Here is a 6,603-nt window from a genome sequence, read left to right on the forward strand (position 1 = left end):
GATACCACTTCCTGGAATATGTCTCTATTCTTCCAAAGCTGAGTGTGACATTCAGGGATGCACCACTGGGGTTCAAATTCCTCAGTGAGTCAAAGCTGAAACTTGCCAATAATTAGATGGCTGTAAAAGTCACGAGAGGGCAAGCAGGCCGTGCGATAAAATTTTTCCATCTGGCTAAAGTCCTCTAATCCCAGATAGTGTGCAGATTGGGCCCCTGGGGCAGTTGGCCGCCTAAGGGCCCACCTCTTCCCAATGAGTGAAAGGCCCCGGCCTAGGGCAGAATTGAGTCTTTGGAAGCCAACTTTATCTTTCACTTCCATGCTCCAAGGGCCCACCTGGAGAGAGGCAGAAGTAAGGGGTCTGTGTGTGTGGGTGTCACCCTCAGTCTAGCCACTATATTCTCGACATCTCCTTTAAAAATCGCCCTCAGTCTAGGATAACAGGAATTCTGGCTCATTGCTGGTAACTTCTGAGGCTGGCGCGGAGTGCTCACGCCTTCGGTTGTGACTGTCGCCTTTAGTTCCAAGCTGCACTGTCTTCTGCTCAGAGCTGGACTCATTGCTTGCTACCTGCTCACTTGGTGTTTCTTCGCCCTTTCCATTCCACTCCCAAAGCACCAAAACTGCGTTAAAGCTACAGGCTTTCCTAAAACCCTGAAAATGTCACGGGGCAGACAAGGCAAGAAGCAAAATTTCCATCTCAGCTCCATCTGTCAGCTTCCTGTGCTCACCTGGCCGGTTGGTTCCCTGGCCTAGCTCCCTGTGCTCAGCAAGTTCCTTCCTCTCAGATCACAGCCTCCTTTCAATTTCCCTTGGCCCATGCCCAGGGACTTCCAAACTCCCTCTCTGTTTCCCGGGTGTCCACAGGAGAATTCCCAAGTCAGTGAGCATTATGGTAAGCGAGGCAGGCACCCTGATCCTGGGCTCTGTGGAATGGTGGGGCTCTTCCTTCTAAACCGCAGGTGTGCTGGTTAGGCCCTGGTGTGAGCACTGGAGTGGTTTCCTACACCTAAAGCAGCTCCTCCATTGCCTGTCTCCAGGATGACTTCTGTGGGTCCCTTGTTACTGGAGTGTTGCCGCTTCACAGAACCTGTTAAAATGCAGAACCCCAAGCCCCATCTCAGACTCAGTAGGTGGAGGGCCAGGAATGTTCATTTCTCAAGTAATCCTGACGCTGCTAATCTTCAAATCATACCCGGAGAGACTCTGTCCTCAGCAGAGGGCAAAAATGATAATGCTTTTTCATATAGTTTGCCAAGCCTTTTCTTTTTCTCTCCTTTTCTCCCTCTGTCTCTCCATTCTTCCTTCCTTCCTCCTCCTCCATTTTTCTTATACTTTCAAAAATGTTCACAGTTATTCCTGGGTAGTAATAAACATTTATAAAAAAAATTATATATAAATATATCTCCATATCCATTGGACTTCTCTGGTGGTTCAGTGATGAAGAATCCAGCTGTCAATGCAGGAGACTCGGGTTCAATCCCTGGGTTAGGAAGATCCCCTGGAGAAGGAAATGGCAACCCACTCCAGTGTTCTTACCTGGAGAATTCCACTAACAGAGGAGTCTGATGGGCTACCATCCCTAGAGTCGCAAAATAGTCAGATACGACTTAGTGACTAAACAACAGCAACAATATATTCATTATATATGGATTTATAAAAAGATAGAAATGCTTGTATTTATGTCTTTTGGCCCTTTTTCCAATTTTTTGAATTTATTTTGTCACTAGGAAAAAAATAAAATAAAGAAAATAAAAACTTGAACAACTTTTAGCAAGTATGTCAATTGTGAAACCGGATTTGACCGGAATGTCTCCTTGCTCAAGAACAAGTCTTTGTCTCCTAATATCAGTGAGAGACTATTTTTTTGGACTCCAAAATCACTGCAGATGGTGACTGCAGCCATAAAATTAAAAGATGCTTGCTCCTTGGAAGAAAAACTATGACCAACCTAGACAGCATATTAAAAAGCAGAGACATTACTTTGCCAACAAAGGTCTGTCTAGTCAAAACTGGTTTTCCAGTAGTTATGTATGGATGTGAGAGTTGGACTATAAAGAAAGCTGAGTGCAGAAGAATTGATGCTTTTGAACTGTGGTGTTGGAGAAGACTCTTGAGAATGAGTCCCTTGGTCTGCAAGGAGATCCAACCAGTCCATCCTAAAAGAAATCAGTCCTGAATATTCATTGGAAGGATTGATGCTGAAGCTGAAACTCCAATATCTGATGCTACGTGAAGAACTGACTCACTGAAAAAGACCCTGATGCTGGGAAAGACTGAAGGTGGGAGGAGACGGGGACGACAGGATGAGATAGTTGAATGGCATCACTGACTCGATGGACATGAGTTTGAGTAAGCTCCGGGAGTTGGTAATGGACAAGGAAGTTGTCCAAGGGAGTTGGAATGGACAATGGCATGGTGCAGTCCATGGGGTCACAAAGAGTCGGACCCTACTGAGCAACTGAACTGAGCTGAGCTGAACTAAACTGAGGGAACCAGGGGGTTGTTCCTGTGACTGCAAAGAAACCTCCCAAGTGACCATGTGTGGTGTCCCAGCAGGAAGTTCCTTTGGCCTGGGCCTGCTGAGCTCCGTAGTGTGCCTCTCCTCTCCCCACCCCATCCTCTCCTCTGCCTCACACCACAAGAGGCTTGGGAGAATCAAATGCAGATGCTTGTGAAAGTGCTTTGCAAACTGTGCCCAGCAGTCACTCCTGCAGCCTTCAGGGCTTTCCACAAACCCTTAGGAAGTTCTACGGTGCTTCAGGGTGCAGTGGGCATGGGCTATACCCTAAGGGAAGGCACTTTCCTGCTTTCAAGGTGCTTCAGCTGTCCAGAGAAAGAAACTGACACTTAGACAAAGTTGAGTTTTGCTAGGGCAGGAGGAATCAAGCCAATCTGGAGCAAATTCTAGTCCTTCAGTGACCTGAGGCAACTTACGTTTGGGCGCTGTTATCTCAGAAATGTGAAGATAGCTAGCTATTTCACAGGTGGTTGTAAGGATTGAAAAGAGATTGTCCCAAACCTCAGGAATTATTATTATCTCTCCTTTAAAATCTTTTCTCCACCTCCCTGTAACCTCCACCATTATTTCATTAATACCATCCCCAACTTTTGCTTCCTGAGTAAGAAAGCTAAGCTGCTTCAGTTTGCAATCCCATGGTCTGTAGCCTGCCAGGCCTCTCTCTCTATAGAATTCTCCAGGCAAGAAAACTGGAGTGGGTTGCCATTTACTTCTCCAGAGAGTCTCCCCAGGGGCCTTTGCTTCCTAAGCAGCAATATTCGTGAAATCCTGGTTTTGATGCAGGAATCCTATCTTTTCTTCTAATGAACATTAAAACAAATGCATAGCTGTAAAAATTCAAGTTCCCCTAGAAACACCTCATGTACCACCCCCCCCCCCACCAGGGCATAAATACTATAGTTAAGCAGGGAAATATGGATTTTTTTTAATATTCTTAATTATATTGTTTCAGATGAGACTTAAATACACGCAATTTTGTTGATTCTGAGAAATAAGCACAGAGTAAGTAAGAGGATCCGATGCCTTGGGGCTGGGTTGGGGGGTGGAAATTACCCAGAAGGGGTGACATGAACACAACACTGAAGCTTGACCTATGGTGGGTCATCAGACAGGTGAGAAAAAACTTGGGGGGTGGCATGGCCAAGGGAGGCACTTTCCAAGAGAAGGGGGACAAAGGCTAGGAGTAGGACAGGACATTTGAACATTTTCGAGGAATTGCCTACAGGGTAGGCAGGTTGGGCTGTAAATGGAAGCCTGTGAGAGATGAGCTTGGAAGGGAGGATAAGCCGACTCAGATACAAATAAAGAAGGGAGTGCATGCTCTTTGAGGAATTTGGACTTGATCCTGGCAGTCAGAGTGAAGCCCTGAGGAGTCATAGGTTTCCATTCACAGCCTAAGAAGATGTCAGAATTATTTAGGGTAGTTCAAGATGGGAGGTGCACAAGGCTGCCTGACAGATCTGTAAAAGCAGCTCCCATACTTCCCGGTTCTCATCCCTTCGTTCACTAACTGGGGCTTCCACATCAATCACATAGAACTATTCATTTCAGCAGAAATGAGCCTTTTTTGTGATGTCAGCTTCTACTGTCCCAGAAAGCCATGAATGTTGGAACTGTCAGAGCTATCTTTGTTTCCTTCCTCTGCTTTGCCCGCTGCACAGGCTGAGCAACTTGTCAATTTCCACTTTCTGATAACTGATCAAATCCTGTGCCCTGTCTGGCTCCCATTGCCGCTGCAGTTTACACCCTCTTCATCTCTCACTTCTGTGCTTTGTCATGGTCTCCAAACCATCTCAATGCTGGTTGTATCTGTATGCCTCCACATAGGTAGTGATAAGATCCTAAGCAAATCCCTTCATCTTCAGGGTCCCAGTTTCTTCATCTATCAAATGGGGATGATGTGTTTATATATCTATCTGTCTCATAGGATTGCTTTGGGGATTATGTGAGCTACTGAGTATCAAGCATTTCCTATATTGCTTGGTACATAGTAGAAGTTCAGTGAGGATTTGGCATTATATTATATCCCCCTTCCATTCTGTAGGGTTTCCCTGGTGGCTCAGATAGTAAAGTGAAACATGAAAGTGTTAGTTGCTCAGTCATGTCTGACTCTTTGCGACCCCATGGACTATAGCCAAACAAGCTCTTTTGTCCGTGGAATTCTCCAGGCAAGAATACTGGAGTGGATTGCCATTCCCTTCTCCAGGGGATCTTCCCAACCCAGGAATTGAAGACAGGTCTCCTGCACTGTAGGCAAATTCTTCACCAACTGAGCTACCAAGGAATACCTCAGATGGTAAAGTATTTGCCTGCGACGTGGGAGACCTGGGTTCAATCTCCGGGATGGGGGATCAACCGGGACGAGGCTGGGATGCAGTGAGAGAGGCACCGGGGGCACAAAATTGTAGGAGGCGCTGCCTCTCAGGGTCATACAAGTGCTCCCTCAAGCCCTGTGCCCTAGCTCCAAATGTGGGCTTCAGTTCAGTTCAGTCACTCAGTCGTGTTCAACTCTGCAACCCCATGCATTGCAGCACGTCAGGCCTCCCTGTCCTTCACCAACTCCTAGAGTTCACTCAAATTCATGTCCATCGAGTTGGTGATGCCATCCAGCCATCGCATCCTCCATCATCCCCTTCTCTTCCTGCCCCCAATCCCTCCCAGCATCAGAGTCTTTTCCAATGAGTCAGCTCTTCGCATGAGGTGGCCAAAGTACTGGAGTTTCAGCTTTAGCATCAGTCCTTCCAATGAACACCCAGGACTGATCTCCTTCAGAATGGACTGGTTGGATCTCCTTGCAGTCCAAGGGACTCTCAAGAGTCTTCTCCAACACCACAGTTCAAAAGCATCAATTCTTCAGCGCTCAGCTTTCTTCACAGTCCACCTCTCACATCCATACATGACTACTGGAAAAACCATAGCCTCCACTATACCCTACTTTGTTTTCCTCTAGTTGAGTGATCCTCTGTGCAGAGTACCAAACTCTCCAGCTGTGGGTAAAATGCAAGCAAAGCTCCAGTGCAGCCTTCCAGGTACCCTTCAACCGAAGGGAATAAAAGGAAGAGGGGGAGCCCAGGGGAAGTTTAGGGTTACCGTGACCCAGGGGAGGGAAGTGCCAAGGATTAGACGAGTGTCAGTGTCCCAGGCATCAAGACCGCCCACGGTAGGGGTCTGCCGCCACCAGCCTTGAGTCATCACAGGCTGCCTAGTATGTTTCAGTATCAAAATGTGGATCTGTAGTTTCTCCCACTCCCAGCTCAGTCTTCCATCAAGGGAGCAATGCCCCTGCCTCCCTTTTGGTTGACACTGGTCCCAAGCAACTAAAGTGTGTGCTGATTAGCTGAGGTCATTCTTCCATGCCCTGACCAGCTTTATATTGCTGATTGATTACCTGGGCAACTCTGGATCCATTGGGATTTTGGAGGGTGGCTGAGGTTAGGGATCAGGTATCATCTATCATCCTATGAAGAGGTGACCCAGGCAGACACGTCAGTCTTGACCGCTCACACCCTGGGTGAGGTGATGGGCATGGGGCAGGGATGAGGTGGAAGTAGAGGACAGGGAGAAGTCTCAAATTTTCTGTGCATCTGTCCTGCCCAATATTTTAGAACACCTTTCAAATCAGCAAGTAAATGTAGAGAGGTGAGACCACATCAGGCTGGTCCCAATCTGGGGCTTGTGATTAATGTATCATGAAAGAAATTGAGGATGTTGCTGAAGCCAATTAGAAAGTCAGTGGTGCTGGGAATACCAGTCAGCAGGGTGTGCACCCCCCACCCCAGGAAGGCTTTCCCTTTGCCCTAAGGTTCATTCTCGCTCATCTTCCTTCTCCTCTCATCCTGGTCCCCTCCAATGGGCTTGACCCAGAAGAAGACTGTGCATTTAGGTCAATGTCAGGTGGCTGTGAACTCTGCACTTCCAACTGACCATCGCTGAGGTCAAGTTTCCCAATCTCTTTGAGTCCCAGTTTCCCTGGCTGCAGGATGGAAACTGTATATCTGCCCAGAAGATGGACGAACAAATGTGGTAGTGTTTGCTGAGCCCTTGCTCAGTTTCCACTGATGCTAGTTACCCAGGTTCCTCAGG

The sequence above is a fragment of the Capra hircus genome, chromosome 6, assembly GCF_001704415.2.
Source record: "Capra hircus breed San Clemente chromosome 6, ASM170441v1, whole genome shotgun sequence".
Classification (NCBI taxonomy): Eukaryota; Metazoa; Chordata; class Mammalia; order Artiodactyla; family Bovidae; genus Capra; species Capra hircus.